Genomic DNA, 22,852 nt, shown 5'->3' on the forward strand with positions numbered 1-22,852 from the left:
CATAAATGTCCTGTTTTTGATAACTGCTCTTTATTCATTTTTCAACCCCTGGTGATCAACTTAGGATTTTGTTGATCATGAAAATTTCTAGATAAAAGATCAGAAATTACAAAACTGCCCTTGAAATGCTGTACCAGTTCTGAAATATTATCTCTGGACAGGCTCTGATATGCTAATAAATGCCCTGTGCTCCAAACTATACAGGTAGTATGTGAAGACAGCAGTGAGATCCCTCCTGAGGACTTGGTAATAAGATATCCCCAGAGAGTCAAACTAGTTTAATCATCATGTGAGAAGAGCCTCAACGTTTCCCAGGTACACTGTGGCTTTTAATCACTATTAACTCATTTGAGGAAAGAAAATGTCAATTTACCAAGAGTTTAGAGAAACAAAAGTGACAGTGTGAATATAGTGTTAACCCACGGAGGGGAGGTGCTGAATCCAAAGATGTGAGCCATTCAGTGACCAGAGGTGTTCTCTACTTCCCATAGTATCAGTTTATGAAGACTTGCTGTGGCTGGGGAAGAGCATACCTCAAGACTTGCCACTTTGTCCTCTAACTGCAAGCTTAACTGAGCCACCTTCTGATTGCCGATATGGACTCTAAGCTGTCATTCAGGAAAAGGGGGAGCTCTGTATGAGAGCATCAGAATTCCATTCTGCACATAGTAAACTTAGATGAAGCTTTCTGATTTATACATCAGTATCATGTGAATTTAGTTTGTGTAGTTCTGCCTCCATGTCCGTCAGTTTAGTCTGTGAGTTTTGAATATTCTAATAAAATAGTTTATGATCCTTCAGGACAGAGAATCAAAGCCCAGACAGTTTATTGCAGTCTTTACTCTTTGGGGCTTCTCCATAGCCAGGCCCCCAGCCTTCTCCTGGTGACAGTCTCTGTCTCACTGAGACCGCATTCAATACTCAAACTTCAGCACAGATATTCTAGGCAATTATGCTAAGTGGTAGGACAAACCCTGACATGCTGATGACATAAAAAGTAGCAACTAAGCAGGGAGAAGAAAGAAACCATTTTATCGTCGCAGTTTGGTGATAGTTCTTGGGTCAAGATGATGGGTTTTCACCAGGTGGTGTCAGGTCTAGAAAGGGTACTTCTTACCCTGCTGTCTTCCTCATCCATTAACACACACTGTAGGGGTTTATCTATGCAGTGTAGAAAATTACCCTAAAATATAGCAGCTTAGAACAACAGATGTGTATTATCTTCTTGCGTGGTTTCTTCAGGTCAAATCTAGGAGCGGCTCAGCTGGTGGTCCTGGCTCAGTGCCCCTCAGGTTTCACTGAAGCCAGACTGCAGTCATCTGAAGGCTCAACTGGGTCTGGAAGGTCCACTTCCAAGGTGGCTGCCTCACATGGCCGTCGGCAGGAGGCCTCAGCTCTGCACACGTTGAGCCTCTCCACATGGCTACCGAGTGTCCTCGTGATGGGGCAGCTGTCTTCCCTCAGCTTCCTTCAGCTTCTCCCAGATCCAAGCGAGGAAAGACCTAGTCTCTAACGTTGCACACCACCACTTCCATTGCATTTTATCTGCTAGAAGCAGGTCCCTAAGTCCATCTCACACTCAAGGGGGGGTGATTAGGTCCTACCATTTGAAGGGAGGAGCATCCAAGAACTTCTGTTCATGTTCTAAAGCTGCCAGCATACACACGCATCATTCCCACCTGGGTTCCTCCCTAGTACACCATCAGCATCTCTTAGGGGCCCCCATGCTGTGGGGAAGCTTTAGGAAGGACTGCTGTTTATTGATGGGCACACACATGACATCATTCAAGATCTTCATCTCATAACTATAAACCCTGTCTTTTTTTTTTTTTTTTTTTTTTTTTTTCAGTACGCGGGCCTCTCACTGTTGTGGTCTCTCCCGTTGCGGAGCACAGGCTCCGGACGCGCAGGCTCAGCGGCCATGGCTCACGGGCCCAGCTGCTCCGCGGCATGTGGGATATTCCCGGACCGGGGCACAAACCCATGTCCCCTGCATCAGCAGGCGGACTCTCAACCACTGCGCCACCAGGGAAGCCCAAACCCTGTCTTCTTAGACATTTAGATTACCTGTCCTAAATTTAGCATACATTTCATTAAGCATCTGTTTAACTTGTCTAGGCTTAATAGAAATTATTAATAAAAATCTTGAAGGATAAGGATGTTGAATGAGAGAATGTTGAAAATCATACAGAAATGCTAAAGTATGTACTTAGTAAACTCACTGACATTTTAAAAATTTGCATGTATTTGTTAAACTTGTATAGAACCTATTACATGCCAGGCACTGTTTAAAGCAGTTTACACATAACTTATTAACTACACATTAACTTACTTAATACTCTTAATCAGGTAGGTAATCTTATTACCATTATTTTGCAGATGTGGAAATTGAGGCACAGAGAGGTTTAGTAATCATCCACGGTCACTCAGCTGGTAAGTGGCATTTCAGCTCCGGAGTTCATAACCTTAACCCCTTTCAATGCTGCCATTTGGAAGACTGGTTAAACCTTTTAGGATAGAGATTCCATAGCTTGGTGAGCTTCCTAAATACTAGTTAGGAAAACAGCTATGGATTTGTCTTGCTTAGTTTTTGTTTCTCTTAAAGTTTTTAAACCGCATGAGACAAAACAATAGGAAAATTTCAAAAGAATTGTTTGGTCTTCCCACTGAATTCAGTAAGAATTACCCAAAGAGGGATTCTCATGATAAGGCTACAGGTCATTCTGTCCAAAACTTTGAACTACTTCTGCTTATTATTACTAATTAAGTGTGGTGGTAAATTGTGGTGGTATTTTTATTGTTGTTTTTACTTACAAAAGTAATATAATTTCATTTTAGACATTAAGAGGATAGAGAGGAAATACTTCTAATTTCATGGCCCACCCTAAAGCACCACCACTTTTATCATTTTAGTGTCTACTTCTTAGTGTGCAATCCAACCGCTAATGAAGGTAAATGAAGATAATTTAATCTTAGAACTTTATAATTCCACTGCAGGCCTGCTGTTTTATCACAGAAGGGAAACAGCATCATTTTTTCTGCTTTTGGCTAGCAATTGGGTTCTCCTAGAGAATTTTATTATCCTTAGTAATCCAATCTATATTAAGGCTACTTTAAACATATTTTATTAAACATAAACTAGAAACAGTTCCTCGCCTGCCCCCTTCAAAGGGAGATATATTTTAACATTTTAGAGAATTTACCAGGAGTAGAACCAGTGACGCTACACACATCCAAACGGGGGTTCGGGCACGGCATCTCCCTCAGAGAAGCATTGCTGGTCCCACCAGGGACCTAGCAAAGAAAGGTTTCTCAAATCTTTGTTAGCATCCCTCACAAAAGAGTTTCCACACTAACTTCATGTGAGTTTGAGGGCTAAGGCTCTGAATTTAGATGTTCTGTTTCTTAAACCAACTCCACTTTCCTGTGATTCAGACCTTTGACCCAGTCTCTGTTCTCTGTGAAAAATAGGACTGGTGCTCAAGGCCCATCCACTTTTTTTTTTTTTTTTTGCAGTACGTGGGCCTCTCACTGTCATGGCCTCTCCTGTTGCGGAGCACAGGCTCTGGACGCGCAGGCTCAGCGGCCATGGCTCACGGGCCCAGCCGCTCTGCGGCATGTGCGATCTTACTGGACCGGGGCATGAACCCGCGTTCCCTGCATCGGCAGGCGGACTCTCAACCACTGCGCCACCAGGGAAGCCCGATATATTTTTTAATAGGGGAAAGAATGACCCACACCTGATCCCATATGCTGTCAGCCTTTATATTTTAACTTTATCATAATGCAGTAAGAAAAATTAGAAAGCTCTTTACTGAATTATAAATAAATTATTAAAGTGTGTTTGTGCTGGATGACAAAAAATCAAGTGCAGTTGAGTTTTGAATATTGAAATAAGAAGGGGGAAAAGTCATGCTGTAAATGACATTTTGCTTAAATCACCTTCCTCTTTCTGCAGTATACAAGGGCCCCTTCCCTATATTTCAAGCTTTGCATAAAAGAAGAGCCGTATTAGATCAGGGGCAAGCATCCATCCCCACTTCATCCTTCTGAGTAGATCCTCAAATTTTGTTCAGTTGTCTACCCAATCCACAAGTAAACCTCAGTCAGTCGGTGCCAATGCGTGTTTGCCCTTTCCCTGGTCCACAATTGCACATGTAACTTAAATTTGCTTAATTCAAGCCCAGGGAAGGACTTAAGAGTTGGGGAGGAGATTTTCCTTCTGCCACAGGATGTGTATAGGGGAATAGGCTGCCTCTTTGCTGCTGGCAGCCACCTTACCACCATGAGGGGAGGCAGCAGAATGGAAAGATAGGTGCTCCAAGACATGGCTGAGCCTAACCTTAGAGCCTACCTAACCCTGAACTTGTTAGGGGAGACATTTTCTCATTGTCTTAGCTGGGGTTTCTATTGCAGAAAATACAAAATTTTTCAAGAAATTTTGCCTCAATTTTTTTTTTCTTTCTTTTTTTTTTTTTTTTTGTGGTGAAGCAAGGTACAGCATTTATTTGCAGGACACAAAGCAAGGAGAATGGGCAACATATGCTCAAAACACCTGAACTCCCTGATGCTTTGGAGCAAGGGTTTGTTTAAGGCAGCATTAGGAGCGAGGGTCACAGGTCATCAGCTCATGGACATTCTCCTGGTTGGTTGGTGGTGAGGTAACAGGGTGATGTTTTGGAAATCTTAATCATCAGTCTTCTGGTTCCAACCAGTCTGGGGTCTGCATGCTTGTGGTCAGCATGTAGTCAACATCCTCCACTGGATGGGGGTCTTAGTTTCTTAGTTTACGTCTGAAGCAAGTTCCTGAAGCAACACCCCCCTGTGTACTGCGGACAGCAGGCAGGACATGGTGGCAGTCTTCCCGCCTCAATTTTTTGGTGGCCTGCTTTGCTCGTGTAGTTAGCACAAGCCTGGTTCATCTGTTGAGCAACCCAGCACTGCCTGCTGCTGCATGGGTGGCAGATTGAAGAGGGGCAAGAATGAATAAACAGGGCAGAAAAGAAACTTTGTTAACAAGAGATGATGGTAGCTTGGGATGTAGCAATAAAGGTATGGACAAATGGAAAAACTAAAGAGAGATTTATGAGAAAAGTGTATGATTCTGTGGTCTTTAATACATTCACAGAGTAATACAATCATCATGACTAATTTTTTTTTTTTAACATTTTCATCATTCCAAAAAGAAAACCCCACACCCATTAGCAGTCCTTCCTCCTTCCTTCTCACCTCTGGCCACCACTAATCAACTTGCAGTCTCTGTGGATTTGCCTGTTCTAGACATTTTATGTAAATGGAATCATGTAATATGTGGTCTTCTGTGACTGGCTTCTTTCACTTAGCATAATGTTTTTAAGGTTCGTGTAAGTAATAGCACGTATCAGTACTTCATTCCTTTTGATGGCTGAATAATATTCCAGTATATGGGTATACCTTATTTTGTTTATCTGTTCATCAGTTGATGGACATTTGGGTTGCTTCTAGTTTTTTTTTTTTTTTTTTTTTCCTATTATGAATAATGCTGGTATGAATATTTATGCACAAGTTTTTTTGTGTGACAAGTTTTTATTTCTCTTATACATACCTGGGAGTGGAGAAGAATTGCTGGTAACTCTATGTTTAACTTTTTGAGGAACTACCAAACTGTATTCCAAAGTGGTTGCACCATTTTACCTTCCCACCAGCAACGAATGAGGATTCCAATTTTTCCACATCCTCACTAACACTTGTTAATATTTGTCTGTTTTATTTTAGCCATCCTAGTGGGTGTGAAGTAGTGGTATCTTATGGTTTTGATTTGCATTTCTTTGATGACTAATGATGTTTGGGGCACAGATCATGGCTTGCATGCAAAAAGTATTTTAGTAATTGAAAAAAGTATTTTCAATATTATAGAGTGGTTTGTTTTGGTTTTGGTTTATTTGGTTTTTTTGGCCGGGCCACATGACATGTGAGATCTTAGTTCTGCAAACAGGGATTGAACCCTAGCCCCTAGCATTGGAAGTGTGGAGTCTTAACCACCAGACCACCAGGGAAGTCCCATTATAAAATATTTTGATAAAATATACATCCAATAATTTAACAGATAATAATAACTGCATTGAACAGTACTAATTGAGCCATCAGGTAATGAATTAAAGTAATTTTACAGAGAAACACGGGTTTTATCCCTCAGAAAGAGGCTTATACTCGAATTGGGAGGTATAATGAAGCTTATACTCGAATTGGGAGGTATAATGAAAATAACACCTATATATGCACATTTATTAAGGCTCAAATCAAAACACTAATTAACTTGTGGTCCATGGATTATATGCAAACTGTGGGTTTTTTCCTAAAAAGATGGTCACGGTCCATAACTTCTGTGAATTTCTTAAAGAATTCTAACCACTACCACCCCCGCAAAAGCTAAGAATGACTGCTCTAAAATTTTCATTGGGGAAAAAATGACTAATGCATTCTTAATGTCTGCTTCCATTAACATTTCTTTCTCAATGTTAGTTACTGGTTAAGTTATGCATTTTGCTTTGGTTACCATTTTTTTCTAGTCAAGGCTTTCTGGGTCACAAGATAAAGATATCACTTCACACTAGTTTAAGGGAAAAAGACTTTATGGAAGGCTCTCGATGTGGCTAATGGAATCCAAGGGCATCCAGCCTGGCTGGGACCAACACAGGACTGGCCCAGGAAGCCGGCAGCCAGCTTCCCTCGCTCGAGTTCTCTCAAATTATCTGCTCTGCTGATCTCTCAGCGAAGCAACCACCACTGCTCATGCGTGCCCCTGACCCGGCGTGCCTGCCCTCACTCCCTAGTGTCCGCGTCCTCCGTTCACTGCCCTGCAGGAATGACTAAATAGTGCCTCACAGCCCCAATTCAAAACTCTCAGGATTGAGACTCTTGTTAGTCCCACTGCTAATCCCATCAGCTCTAGCCAGGAAGGCAGCATCCTGTGGAGCAAGTGTGACGCTGCCCCTGGAAAGGGGAGCAGAGGCGGAGAGACACCCCATCTGTGTCTCCCGCTCCACTCAACTGAACATGAACTTGCTTGTCCGTATGCCTGAACTTCAGGAACTTTTCATTTATATGAGTCTTTAGAATCTGAAATGAAATACTCTCATTTCCTATGGAGATGATAATTAAGAGAGAAAACTTATTGATCTTTTAGATCAAAATCTCCATTATGTTATCTTTATTGCAAACCAAGCCTTGAGGGATTTGTGTCACTTCCCATGTTACAGTTTCAGATCCTGGCCACCATCACCACCACTGCCACACACACCCACATACTCACTAGCTAAAAAGACAGATGCCTCCTTGAATATTTAGCTTAAAAGTTGTCACGGTTGGCCTGTTGATTGATATCAACCATCTGAAGAGGTGAATCCCAACCTGCAGTGCTGCATATATATTTTATTTCACAAACTCTCTCCTGTTTCCAAGAGTGCTGTGAGATTTGTATGTTTTTCTTAATGAATTTAAATGAATATTGCTTTGAGAATTAAGTTTGACCATTTTCCAGTACCCAGTAGGCTAATAATGGACGTGGAAGCCCCCATGGGGAATCTGTTCAATTGGACGAACGCAGGAGACCCACCCCGTTATCCACCATTCACAGTAGTGGTGGCTGCCGACATTCCCTTCAGCTTCTGATTCCAGCCAGAGTCTTGCTGTCATGGACTTCACAGGAGGGTCATCATCCCCCCCCCCCCCATTAGTGAGGAAGTCTGGAAACCATCAGCTTGTTACCTGAAAACTGGGTTTGCCTCTTTTTGGGCATCGAGCCAAAAGACACAACCAAGCCACAGATCAGGAGAAGGAAGGGTTTATTATTACTTGCAGCAAGTAAGGGGAACACTGGGGATCTTACCCAAAGCAGTGTCTCTCTGAACCACAAAATTGGGGAAGCTTTAAGCTAAGTGTACATGCATATTCATGAAGGGGCTTGAGCAGAGGAGAATTCAGCACAGAATTGGGGCAGAGGTCAACGGAGTCCAAGCTTCGGTTGATTGACGTCAGGAGTGTCAGGTCATTCCCTCCTCTACCTGCGGGGGAGCCTTCGTTCCTGCAGAACTCAAAGACATTATTATGTATATCCCTTGAGGAAGAACTAGGACTCTGCTTCATCGTTTCACTATTGTTTGACCGCCTTTTCTCTGTTCCTATATTCCTTTGTTCCCTTAGCATCATTAATTACTGAGACATGTTCAAGGGCGAGCACTGTGGCCAGACTTAGATCCCAAAATGGCTTCTTCTCATGTCAGGAAAGCCCCCTAACCTATCTGCTTACAAGCTCATAGGTCCTCTACCTTGGCTGTTCGTCAGCCCCCCAGGCCAGACCTCATAGTCTCTGAAAAATTTAAAAGCTTTCCAGGTGACACACAGCCCCCAAGTTTGAAGACTGTTACATTTGATGGAATTTTCAGACAAATGTGTGGCATAAATTGCAAAACAAGGGTAGGGTTGTTTTTTCTGTTTTGTTTTCCCGTATTTCAGTTTCATTATAAATATGTCTCATTCAGTACATAAAATTTTGGGGGAAAAAAACCATATACAACCCCAAAATAAGGAGAAAACCACTGGTACCATTTAATCGTATTTTCTACTAATGTTTCCTATCCATATATTTTATATAACTAAGGCCCCAGTGTAAATACACAAAGACTATTTGGTTTTATTTTGTACTACTTGACACTGTAAGGAAGCATTTTCCAGGCAAGGCAGGCAGTATGGTTATCAGAAAATTAGAAGTAAAAATCCTCCCATCACTTTAAGGTCCATCCCTCCCACCCACCTTAGCCTCACTAGGTCAAAACAAGAACTCGCCACAGTTAAAACACAAAAACAGGTAGTCAAGACTTGACTGGTTTTACCTCAGAACCTACCGGATAAGGGCTCTTTTAATAACAAAGCTTCCATTTGGGGATACTGAACTGCCTTCCCCTTCAGAGTCTATGGGCCACTTGCTTTGATGTGCAGTTCCCTTTAAACCTTGCTTGTTAGGCACCTGGAAATTCCTGAGACGATCTTTAAGTCAACAATACAGATTTCTGAGCCTCGACCAGACCTGATGTCCCCTCCCTGCCTCCCCGAAGCCTCTTCCAAAGGCAGTCTGCCTGGGGTGATAATGGGATCCCAGCCCCAGAGGGAGCGCCCATCCCGACTTACCACCACCCAAGTGCCAGAAGGGAGCTGCCAGCTGGAGGTGGCTTTTCCTGCCCTTGAGTGAAGGTGTTCGTTGACCCCCTCAGACTTCTGACAGCTCCCTCAAAAACTGCTTGCCAAGGCCAGGAGTCCTTGTCAATGGGCACCTGTCCTCTCTGGAAATCTGTAAATTCTCTTTGAATAGTTTATATTTCAATTAGGTTACTGTGCATAATTACGGAGGGTGACTCACGGAGAAATGAAACAGCTTAGAGAAATGATCACATCTATACTATATTTATATGCACACACGTAGACTGTCCATAAAGTACAAGTGTAAAGATTATGTGTACGTGAAAAAATACTATAAAGGAGAGCGAGCCAGACTTCATTCTAGATGACAATCACCCCACCTGTCCCTTATGATCCATGGGCAGGTGTGGAAATGACACACCCTCCCTCTGAAGCCCCACCAGACAGTACAGATCTTTTTCAACTTACAGAAGGGTTACCTCCTGACACACCCATCATAAGTTGAAAATACCGTAAGTTGGAAATGCATTTAATACACCTAACCTACAGAACGTCATAGCTTTGCCTAGCCTACATTAAACATGCTCAGAACACTTACATTAGCTTACTGTTGGGCAAAATCATCTAACACAAAGCCTACTTTATAATAAAGTGTTGAATATCTCATGTCATTTATTGAATACTGTACTGAAAGTGGAAAACAGGATGGTTGTCTGGGTCCAGAATGACTGTCAGTGTATTGACTGTTTACCCTCATGATCGCAGGGCTGACCCGAAGCTGAGACTCGCTGCCACTGCCCAGTGTCACCGGAGAGCATGCCGCCAGCCCAGGAAAAGATTAAACTTCAAAATCGAAGTACGGTTTCTGCTCACTGCCTATCACTTTCACGCCATCCTAAAGTCGAAAAATTGTAAGTCAAACTAAGCTGGGGACCATATTCTGTACTTGGTAGCAGAGGAAAGGCCTTTGCCCCTGCAGAGCCCAAGTCAAGGCTTTCCAACTTTGCGTAAAATACTGCTGTCTTACAAAGTAAACGTGAGCAGAGTAGTTTAACAAGAATGGCTGTTGTCTTTCAGGTAAACCATAGATTCTTTAGAAGTTGAGACAAACTAAAGCCTTCACGATCAATCACTCTCTAAAAAAATCATTCCAAAAATGTACTTCATTCATCAGAATGCTGCCTTTTTCCAAAAGAAATTTGAAGTGGGTTAAGGTAAAGAATGTGTACACATTAAGATTAACAAAGTAGGGGGGCTTCCCTAGTGGCGCAGTGGTTGAGAATCTGCCTGCTAATGCAGGGGACACGGGTTCGAGCCCTGGTCTGGGAGGATCCCACATGCCGCGGAGCAACTAGGCCCGTAAGCCACAACTACTGAGCCTGCGCGTCTGGAGCCTGTGCTCCGCAACGAGAGAGGCCGCGATAAGTGAGAGGCCCGCGCGCCACGAGGAAGAGTGGCCCCCGCTTGCCACAACTAGAGAAAGCCCTTGCACAGAAACAAAGACCCAACACAGCAAAAATAAATTAATTAATTAATACCCTGTCTTGAAAAACCTCACAGAGACCCACAGAGTTACCCTATTTTAAAAAAAAAAAAAAAAGATTAACAAAGTAGGGACTTCCCTGGTGGCACATTGGTTAAGAATCCGCCTGCCAATACAGGGGACACGGGTTTGAGCCCTGGTCCAGGAAGATCCCACATGCCGCGGAGCAACTAAGCCCGTGCGCCACAACTACTGAGCCTGTGCTCTAGAGCCCACAAGCTACAACTACTGAGCCCGTGTACCACAACTACTGAAGCCCGCGTGCCTAGAGCCCGTGCTCCGCAACAGGAGAAGCCACCGCAATAAGACACCCACGTGCCACAACGAAGAGTAGCCCCCACTCGCCACAACTAGAGAAAGCCCGTGTGCAGCAATGAAGACCCAACGTAGCCAAAAAAAAAAAAAAAAAGATTAACAAAGTAGACATGAACAGAGCAAGTGGGAAAATGAGGCGAAGCAGACATCTTAACCCCGAGAACTAGCTAACCACTGTGACTGCCGGTCAGACTTGGCTTCAAGAGCAAGTATACAAGGCAGTTAGCAGGAAACCTGGAACGTGATAAGGGCTAATAAGTCATAGACAGTATTATTATAATTCATAACCAGTATTACATTTCTCAAATACCCGTTTTATTTCATCTCATGAAGTTGCAGCTACATTCATTTTTAAGGCTTTAAAATAATTTTGGAACAAGATGCCATTGGATTGGAATCTTCTGGTACAGTGCAGCACCAAGCTTGCTCTTCTAACTCAGGATCATCTGAGCCTTGCATTTCAGCAATTAAAAAAGAATGATTGGGAACTCCCTGGCAGTCCAGTGGTTGGAACTCCATGCTTCCCTGCAGGGAGCACGAGTTTGATCCTTGGCCGGGGAACTAAGATTCCACCAGCCAAGCAGCACGGCCAAAAAAAAAAAAAAAGAAAGATTAAACTAGCAATGTCCTTTTCCCATACGTTTAGCTCTTCCATCTCTGACTGGAAAATTTGGAGGCAACAAGGTCCCCAGTATTTTGGTCTGCAAAACATCTCTGTGATTCTTGGTAGCCATGACAAATAAGAAAAAAGAGTAACTTCCATTGTTCCCATCACATATAATGGAAGGTTTCAACTATAATAAGACTCTCAAGAAATATTTCTAGTGCAGGTCAGAGAGACACAGAATCGAACCAAACAGGATTTTTCTGTTATCTGTCATCTGGATCTGAGATGCTGCCCTCAAGAACCAACTTGTATAGCCAACGGCCCTAGTGCAGTCCCTGCGAGTCTCCCAGAAATGCCTCATGTCGGGGTCTGGAGTGAGTGTCGCACTTTATACAGCAGACGGTGGCTGGCACCAGTGGCACCATTGCAGACATTAGGAAAACTAGTTGATTCCACCTGGGCACAAAGGCCAAGTCTCTCTTCATATGCCTTCTATAGCTCTTCCTTTTTGCCTTCTGCCAAATCCTTAGGTGAGTCCATCCTGTTTCACCTGAGATGATACCAGAAGGAGGTTTATAAAAGCATTACCTCTCCCCAGGTACCTAGCACAGTGCATGGTGCACACTCAGTAAGTAAATGAATGAGAACCAAACAACATCCAAACAAAAATGACCCTAATAGTTTCCAGTTCAGTCCAGAAAAACAAAACAACCCCACGGCATTTAAAGAAGAGAATGAGTTATCAAATAAAATTGTCAAAATGAGACCCCCTAGATTTCACCACATAGGCAGCCTCCTGCCTCAGTCAGACCTACCTGATGCCCCTTCATCTCTATGATCATCCACCTCTCCTCATCTGATCAGAAACTGTCATCAGCTATTACTATTTAGCAATTCTGTCTTAATGAGATTAAGAAGATTGGGGGTGAGAGGAGGGACAGCAGATGGAATATATTCTATTTTCTGAATTGATAAGAGAAAGGCAATGTAGACATGGTCAATTTCCATCATTAATCAAATTGAAAATACTAATTTCCTGAAAAGAAAATTTGTGGGTTCGATGTCTCTTTACTTTTTCTCAAAAAATCTGCATTTGGTCCCAACCCACCAAGTTGAATGTAATTTTCTTGGATTTATCTCAGGCGAAAGACTACCCTATCTCGCTTCGTTCACAGTTAAGAACCTCTAAAAGCTACCTCCTGTCTATTGGAATTTTTATTTAACCAAAGGAATAAGCATTAATACTAATATATGTGTTGTTTACACTGTGATTATGCAAAGCGGAGAAAGTAAAAGAACAATTTGACTTGTAGAGTCTTTACATCATTGTTAAATTCTCCAACCCTGTCCCATCACATCCCCACACTAAAAATCTTCAGAGGTGATTATCAAACTTCATACATGTATTTTAAAAAGTTTGTTTGCATTTATAGAACATGATTCCACCTGTGATGTGAGCCTAGATACACAAACCCTATTTCACTATTAGGATTTTTGTTTGTTTCTTTAAGTAAAATTTCCAGCTGACACATGGTAGATGTTAGAGGTGCTTAACCATGAGGGCAGCAGCTGGTGGCCAGGATTAGAACGCGCCACGCTGGTCTTCAGAGAGCGAGGGGAGAGCCTTTTTCCCCTGACTGCTGAGCGGCAGGACCTCCATCAATCAGCCCAACACCCAATCTCTCAGCTTACAATCGACAGATTCTTAAGAACTTTTTTCTTGCTTTTCTCCTGGAATGTTCCTACCCCAAGATCAAAGCCACGCTCAGAAATATCGTTACATGCTATCTACGCTGATTTTTTTTTTTTTTTTCAGTGCAAAGCAAGGAAGAGTGGCGTTGGCCCAGTAGTCCAGAAGCTCTCATCCAAGAGATGAGTGAAGGGAGGTTCTAAGACCCTCCTTGTTTTACCTCTGATCCCAGAGGCTTGAACCCCCAAAGGTCAAGATGGTGGCCTCCCTTAGAGCCGTGAAGGATGGGCCCAGAGCAAACTAAGCTGGGCCTGGATACAGAGAAGTTAGTACACGGGTCAGGGCACGACAGTCCAGGTTGCTAGGGCTGACACCCCGTCCCCCGCCCTCCTCCCCACCCCGCCCGCCCCATTCCCCTTCTCCCGCTCTGCCAGCCTCCCCTCACTGGCTTCACTGGTTTTACTTGCCCTTTAGCCAGCCCAGTCCGTCCCACAGCAGACTCCCAGCCTCTGCCCTCTCCTCGTCCTCTTCATACCCGTTTCCACTGGCACCTCCTCCTCGACTGCTCTGTCCGGGGCCCTCCGTGAGTCATCTCACCCATGCCCCTGGCTTCAGCTGCCTCCAGTCTGCTAATTGTGGCCCGGATTTCCAACCTGGCTATCGCCTGATATCCAAGCTCCGGCCGTCTTCTAGAGAGCATCACCCGATGGCCTCCTAGCCCTGCATTCAACGTGAGCTTCCACCTGACCAGCCTCCCAGAGGTGCCTCACGTGGGGGGTCTGGAGTGAGTCCCACTTGATTCCGTCCCAGTTTATACAGTGGCTGCCACCAGTGGCACTATTGCAGACGTTAGGAAAACTAGCAGATTCCATCTGGGCGCGAAGAGCAAGCCTCTCTTCATGTGCCTCCTGTAGGTCCTGCTTGTACCTTCTGCCGAATCCCCAGGCAGCTGCCTCCTTAGAGTCACCTGAGATGATACCCGCTTATGAAGCATTACCTCTTCTCAGGTATCCAAGTGCATGGCTTCAAGGACCTGTTCTCCCAAACTAGCAAACTTTCTGTCATGCGCTATTCCTTCCTACACAGTCACCAGCCAGCCCAGCTCAATCCTAAGTATTTCGAGACACTGTCCCTTTCTCTCCGTCCCACCCACCGCCTGAAGCAGGCTTCATCACCTTCATCCTGTAACGGCTTCCAGATTGCTTTTCATCACTCCCCCGTCTCTAGTCATCTTCCCAAAACACAGAATCCACCACGCCTCCACATGTTCGATGACTTCCAGTCTCCAGCCACACCCCGTGTCTCCCGGCCCCAGCACCCCACCCCCCTGCATGCCGTCAGTCACACTGTCTCCTCAGCTCAGAATGCTCTTGTCTCTGCCTGTCAAACACCCACTCACCATCGAAAAACCCAGTTCATCACAAGCACCCCCAGTCCCTTGGGCAGAGTCAACAGCTCCATGGGCCCGTGGACCTACCTCCTGGAGCTCAGGGCTGTTCCCCTCCTCACTCACTACCTACCCGACTCCCAAGTGCGATGCTTCAACGGGCCAGGTGCTCAAAAATGCCCGCTGCCTTTGATTCCACCAGAAAAAGAAAGCTGGAGTCACAGATCGGTTTCCTAACAGTCTCATTACATTGTCATTCTCTCCTGTCCTCACAACAGATACTGTTTACATGAGAATCTAATCTGCTGGATATTTATTGAAGAGATTTCTAGAAGCAAAGAACAAGCTCTTATGAGGAAACTCTCACCATGGAAGCCTGTTCGGGTGGTAACAGACACCAGCCGCCCCCCGGGAGGGGTCAGTCTTTACCTGGATAACCCGGAGCATGGCAGGGGAGGGCAATGAAGGGAGGAAGAAGGAAAATTTGTTTCCATTAAAAGGTACCGGTGCTGTAAAAACTCCAGGGTTAGAACCCCTATCCCCGTAACAGCATAAGAACTCCTCATATGTGTCTAGGTGTACAATTCTATTAGACCGATAGAGAAGTAATGGACTTAATAAACTGCAAAGAGCAAATGACACTACGTGATGATCAGATAAGGACTCTGGGGGTGGGCAGGCTGGGCTGACTCTGATCTGCCCCCTCTCTGATCGGTCTCTCCGCCTCCCCGACTGCCGGCTTCCCCACTGTTTAAGGGGAGCCTGGCAGAGGCTGGATCACGGAAGGCCATGGAAGGCTGGGGAAGGGCTGGAGCGGGCAGAGAGGCCAGTGAGGAAGAGACGGAAATGTCATTTGGCTTGTGGGACAGCAGGATAATGTGGCACCTTCTCTCCATCGCTTTCTCCCCTGCTGGAATCTGGGCTCTGGTTGCCTCTCTCCTGGACTGCTTTCCCTGGTGACTAAGCTCAGTGTCCCACCGCCACCTGTGCTCGCCATCACTCTGGTCGCCAGGCTGCCACCAGAGCAGTGTCTCCAAGGGGCTAATGTAACCTTGTCTCTCCCTTGCTTCCCAGGGCCCTCTGCTATTACAGGATTAACCCACGTGCTTCCCAGTCGTAATCCCTGCCGCTCTTCACCTCCCAACCCTGTTGATGGGTCTCGGCAAGTCAACTGTTGCCTCTGTGTACTGACTGGCTCTGCCCTTCTCTTTGCTTGGAATCTCCTTTTCAGGATTTAGGCCATGTGTCTTGTCTTCAAGGAAGATGTAGATACACTGTTGACCTAAAACAAATAGAGTGCCGATATTTCTCCAACAAAGATGGGTTTATTTGGGATCAGCAAGGAATTGTGGAGGGGAGCAAGACGCCACCCCAAAATGCCTCTTCGTCAGGCAGATTATTTCAAGCTGAGAACAGTCAAGGGCCCCAAAGCTCAGAACCTTTGACCTTCTCCCTAACTGCCTAAAGGAGTTTGCATAGCGGGCCTGTTCCCGGAACAGAGCTGTCACCAGAGACATCAGCAGAGAGTATGGGCTCGAGTGGTGGGGGAAATGCCTAGAGACCCGAGTCCACGCTGGGTCCCACTGTCTCTGCAGGCCCAGAAAACATTTATTTACTAAACATTTGCTTTTCCATCTCCATGTGCATTGCCTTCCTCCCCTTTGAAGTCCCAAACCACTACCCCTAACATCCTTTTTTGGCTTTAGCTGAAGATGGTACTTAAGGTGAGGGCTTGGGTCATTTTCATGAGTTACTCAGTTTTCCTGGGTCTCTCCCATGTATACATGTTACTGGACTTCTGTTTGATTTTCTCTTGTTAATCTGTCTCATGTGCATTTAATTCTTAGCCAGAAGAACCTAGAGGGGCAGAGGAAAATTTCTTACTCCCCAGCAATTGCAGTTTGGGGTCTGCAGCCATGGTGAGCCAGGGGCAAGGGAAGGAGATTGCTTTTATGGGGCAGGGAGGAGAGAAGTTGGGGAGCTACAGTAAACAAAGAGTCTATGGCTTTTCATTGGCTGAGTGCTAACCAGGAAAGGAGTCTTTCTTCTTCCTGGTGGGCTCTGCTGTCATCACAGACCCTGAGATCTCCCCTTTCTGGTCTCCCAACTCCATTTAAAATAAATTGAGGGGGACTTCCCTGGCGGTTCAGTGGTTAAGACTCCAAGCTTCCACTGCAGGGGGCACGGGTTAGCTCCCTGGTCCGGGAACTATGATCCCACATGGCACACAGTGCCGCCAAAGAAAAAAGGAAATAAAAGAAATTGAGGTTTCTGTTTATTAATTTTTACAACATCGACACACACAGACACACTCAGACACACATATAGACACTCTCAGACACACATATAGACACACACAGAGACACACACACACAGCCCATACTGCACCATACTGTAAGACTGGGCTAAATCCCTTCCCCGGGCTCTCCTAGCACCCAACCTCTGTCACTGAACTGACCAGCTTTTACTGACAAATCTGTCCTCCTATCTCGATGATAAACCCTTCAGGGTCAAAGACCATGTCCTTCGCAACTTTAGCACCCTGCTTTCCCCACGCTCTATCTGGTTCAGAGTGGGCCGTCAATCAAGCTTTGCTAACTGAACCCAACCATAATTCAAGGCAGGCTGGAGGGACTGGGAAACGGAATGGCTTCCAGGGTGACCGAATGTAAAATTGATTCCCCTCTCCGAATCCCTGGGCAGACTGCAACCTTTCACAGCAATGGACAGTATCACATACCCTCACCCTTCAAGTCTTATCCTTGCCCCTTAAAGCACACATAAAAATTGGACTCCTTGGGCTTCCCTGGTGGCGCAGTGGTTGAGAGTCCGCCTACCGTTGCAGGGGACACGGGTTCGTGCCCCAGTCCGGGAAGATCCCGCGTGCCGCGGAGCGGCTGGGCCTGTGGGCCGTGGCCGCTGAGCCTGCGCGTCCGGAGCCTGTGCTCCGCGACGGGAGAGGCCGCAGCAGTGAGAGGCCCACGTGCCGGAAAAAAAAAAAAAAAAAAAAAATTGGACTCCTAAAACTCAGCCATTCGCTGTTGAATTCAAGGCCTTTCCCCAATTTGAGATATTCCACAGAAGAAATCGAGCCATTTCTAGGTAGCCGAAAGGAAACAGAAAAGAGACTGACTTAAAGCTTCATTCAGCTCTCACGTCGTTTCCTATTCATCTCCTACATTAAAACCTTTTGAACGCGGAAGCTACATCTGATTACTCTTCCTGTTTCCCACAGCTCCTAGCAGGATGCTTTGGATATGAATGGCAAAGCACTGGAGGAGAAGACAGGATAGGATGGACGTGGGCCCTTTGGATTTGCCAGAGGAAAAAAATAACGTGTAACTTGGAAATGTAATAAAACCTTCAAAAGTACGTACCACAACCTATGTCCATTGCAGGAACTCGGCTGTGTTTCTATCCATTCCACGCAGTTTATGCACCTGAGTCGTCTGCTCACCTGTGTCACATCACGGCCACGAGCACAGGCTTTGGGACCACACAGCTCTGGGCGGAATCCCAATTCTGTCACCCACCAGCTCTCCACCCTGGGGCTCAGGGTCCTCACCTGTAAAGAGACGATGACACACCTCACAGGGAGGGTCCAGCACTCAACTCGGTGCCAGGCACATAGGATGTGCTCTATAAACAGTCGCTATTTGATTGTTGTGGTTGTTATTGTTATGTGGGTCCTCAGTATATTTGAAATGAGAGCAGGGATTCTAAATTAGAGCAGGACACTATTCAAATATTGGTAGAGGTTTGGCAGTTTGGAGAGGTATAATGGGAGAGATCACACCTGAATATATGTAGAGACAAACAACAAATTAGTTAAGAAACTTGTTAAAACCTAAGATCGGCACTAAGCAGGGTGCTTCCTTGGCAAAACAGGGCAGGTGGGGAGGAGGGGGGTCCAGCTCGGCCCGCCACGTGGAAAAGGACAGGGAAGGCATGTCCGGCCACTGACAGAGTCTCGGGTCTCAAACCTCATTTAGGTCCCTGGTGGCAGCAAGTTCCCACCTGGAGAGGGGGAAGCAGCCCAGGAAATCCAGGGATCAGGCGGTCCTGAGTCTGGATCTTAGATGCCCTGTCCAGAATTACACCTGGAGCCACACAGATGCCCTGTCCGGTGGTGATGAAGCCCTGGGCTTCTCTGAGGCTCTGGACACCCCATGGGATTGGCCGCCAAGCACAGCTGGGACCACGATGTGAGCCCAGGGGTCAGCTGGGGGTCCAGGGTCCCTAAACCCACAGGTATGGGGGGTGGTGCTTAAACTCTGTAATCCTTTCCTGCCTGAGCGCCAAAGGAACCTGCACTGAGGGGTGAGCATCAGTGAAGCCAGCGGTCCCAGCTCTGAGCAGCTGGTGGAGAAAGAGTCAGGAATATGGGATGCAAGCCACATGTCCTGCCGAACTCAAATAGGTTGAATTATCCATCGTCAATGTTGGTCGACTTTTTTCCACCCAGAAGCGTCTTTGTACCAAGGTACAGTTACCTAGCCCGCTGACAGGCACATACCATTAACTTGCAGATATTTTTATTTATTTATTTTTATTTTTTTAATTAAAAAAAATTTTATTTATTTATTTTGGCTGTACCTCACAGCTTGTGGGATCTTAGTTCCCCAACCAGGGATTGAACCCGGGCCCTCGGCAGTGAGAGCGCAGAGTCCTAACCACTGGACCGCCAAGGCATTCCCTGCAGATATTTTATAATAACATCATCCATCATTTACATGGTGCCTTGCAGACTCCAAAGCACTTCCATAAAAACTGGGCTCACTCATTCCTTAGAATAACCTGTGAGGTAGAAAGGGAGGTGATTTTTATCACCTCAGAGAGATTTTGATGCCTGAGAGAATTTGAGAAGATGTCATACAACACTTGACTTGGGTCTTGGAAGGAGGAATAGAAGTTTGCCGAGCATAACTGAAAGGTTGCTTCTTTCGAAGGTTGCCAGCTCGTCTGCCCAGCCATTTTAATGCTGGGCTGAGAGCAGGGGCGACGTACTGCTTCCAGTAGAATATCCTCGTGGGACCAGTGCCCTGGGACTCGCGTGTGACCTCCAATCTCAGTTTTAATGTAACTCTTCCAAAGCAATTAAAAATACTTTACCCACAGATTGACGTTGAATTCCCTTCCCTGCACCCAATTAAAAAATAATGATAACAGTCTTATTAGATCTAAAATAAGCCCAGATTAGAAACAGCCTGTTTAAAAATCAATAAACTTTTCTTAATCCCTGCAGTGGAAAAAGAAAGAGGCTCCTCTCTGTCTTCCCTAAAAAGTCAGTATTTACACAAAGTGTTGCGTTGCCGGATTCAGAGACGCAGAGGTGCCCGAGCGTTCACCCAGCTGCCGGCACCCCCTGAATCCTGCGAGACTTATTTGGCTATAACTAATCTTGGCTCTAGGCTTGCTTACATTTTTGGGTGACCCTTTTGCCTGGAATGTTTCTCAGTGTTCTCATTAGCGCTGTCTTCCCAGCCCTGGACCTCGCTCTCCTTTTGTTGCTGTTACTGTCTGTCCTGCCATTAGTAATCTTGACTGCTCCCAGCAGCCAGGCCTGGCGTGTTCCCCATCACGCTGACACTGTTCCTGCACCAGACCCGGGCCCGACTCCTGCTCTCTAACCCTGTCCTCACAGCCAAGCACCTCTGCCGCCCTTCCTGTGTATTTACAGTTGGATTTGTTGTTGTTGTTGTCCTTTTTCTAATTATAAAATATATTTTATGCTTCTTATAGAGAACTATAAAGAAAGATATTAAGAAAACCCTCATGATCTATGCTCAGAGTCAGACACTGCTATTTTTCTAGCATAATCCTTATTTAAAATATATTTTATTCTATGTTTCATTCAGAAAGTAATACAGGGAGTTCCCTGGCAGTCTAGTGGTTAGGATTGGGCACTCTCACTGCCGTGGCCCAGGTTCAGTCCTTGGTCAGGGAACGAAGATCCTGCAAGCCGTGTGGGACAGCCAAAATAAAAACCAAGCAACAAATAATAAATTAAAAAATAAAATAAAAATATTTTATTTCATTTTTATATAAATTTAAAAATATATAAAAATAAAATAAATAAATAAATATTTTATTTTTATATAAATAAAAAAATACTTTTTTTTAAAGTAATATATCTCTTGATATGATGTGATGAGAATGGCACTTAACTTTTGTGGTCTTTTCCCCCAAAATTCATAACCTCAGTCTAGTCATGAGGGTAGACTTCAGACAAACCCAAACTGAGGGACACTCTACAGAATATCTGACCGGGACTCCTCAAAACCGTCAAGATCATCAAAAACAAGGAAAGCCTAGCCTAACAGTCTAGAGGAGCCTAGGGAAACATGATCATTAAACGTAATGCGGTGTCCTGGATGGGCTCCTGGAAAAGGAAAATGACATTAGATTAAAAACTTTAAAAATCCCATAAAGGAATGGACGCTCATTAATAAAAATGGTTAATTGTGACAAATAAGTTAATAATAGAGGAAACTGGGTACTTGACATATGGGAACTCTCTGCATTATCTTTGTAGCTTTTCTGTAAATCTGAACCTATTTTCAAACTTAAAGTTTATTTTTTTTCTTCCAGTTTTACTGAGATATAATTGACATTCAGCACTATAAAAGTTTAAGGTGTACAGCATAATGATTTGACTTACATATGTCATGAAATAATTATCACAGTAAGTTTAGTGAACATCCATCAACTCATATAGATACAAAAGAAAAAGAAAATGTTTTTTCCTTGTGATGAGAACTCAGGATGCACTCTCCTAACAATGTTCGTATAGAACAACTTTCATATATAACATACAGCAGGGTTAATTATATTAATCATATAGTACATTACATCCCTAGTACTTATTTATCATATAGCTGGAAGTCTGTACCTTTTGATCATTTTCATCCATGTTTTGGGAAAAAAAATTCAGACAACATGGAAGTGTGTAAAACAAAAGGCAATAGCTCCCTGCTTCCATCTCCTCACCTCATGGTTGGCACCAGCCTTATTTTCTGGAAGTACTTCCTCTTTATTGCACAGTTGAGCTCACGCCGCAGTGCAGTTCTGGATCCTGGCTTTGTTGTTTAGCGTTACAGCATGAGCATTTTCCCATGTCCTTAAGAACTCTTCTTAAAGACAATTTTATAGGTTGTGTGACATTCATTGCACTGTTTTCTTGCCTAAGGTAGCTGTGATCCAGCCCTTATGTTTCCAGGAGATTTGCTTTCATTACCCATGTTTTAGAGTTTCCTCGTGCAAAGAACTGCTCCCTGCTTTCTCCAAGCAACAAGGAAGACAGCAAAATCTTCATCCAGACTCTCCTGGGACCTTCAGAAAACTTGTTTAGTCCAACATGTTTCAGCAGAGTTCGGGTTTCAAGACTTTCTTTTTCACAATCTCTTCTTTTGCCTTTATTTCTCACAATTTATAATCCACTGGGGATAACCCAGGCACTGTCATGGCTGATGACTATAATGTGGACTGTTTGGGCATTAATGTACGGGATTGAAGAGCATCCCTCCCAAATTCAGACCCACCTGGAACCCCAGAACAAGACCTCATTTCAAAGCAGGGTCTTTGCAGATGCAATTCGGTAAGATGAGGTCATACTAGAATCAGGTGTGCCCTAAATCCAATCCTGTCGTCCTTGTAAGAAAGCCACGTGAAGACAAAGATACACAGAGAGGAGAATGCCACGTGAGGGCGGAGACAGATTGGAGGGATGCGTCTACGAGCCAAGGAACGCCAGGGACTGCTGGCAGCCGCTGGGAGAGAGGCCTGGACAGATGCTCCCCGGAGACCCCATGAAGGAACGAACCCTGCTGACACCTTCATTTGGGACTTCTAGTCTCCGCAACGGTAAGAGAGTAAATTTCTGTTGTTTTAACCACCCAGGTGCTGGTGTTTGTTACGGCAGTGCTTGCAACTAATTACAGGAAGCTGTGGTCTCAGAGGGCCACGGGTATGGGCAGAGCTCTGGCACTCGAGTAGGGGGAAGGGACAGTGGCTCTCGCTGTGAGGGGCAGTGAGGTATTTGGTGGCCGGGGGGAGAGAGAGAGAGCCACAGAGATCACAGGTGTCAGGCATTGAGCAAAGTTCGAATTGAAACACAGGTGTTTTGTGTCATTTCCT

This window comes from Globicephala melas, chromosome 21, assembly GCF_963455315.2.
Source record: "Globicephala melas chromosome 21, mGloMel1.2, whole genome shotgun sequence".
NCBI classification, from domain to species: domain Eukaryota; kingdom Metazoa; phylum Chordata; class Mammalia; order Artiodactyla; family Delphinidae; genus Globicephala; species Globicephala melas.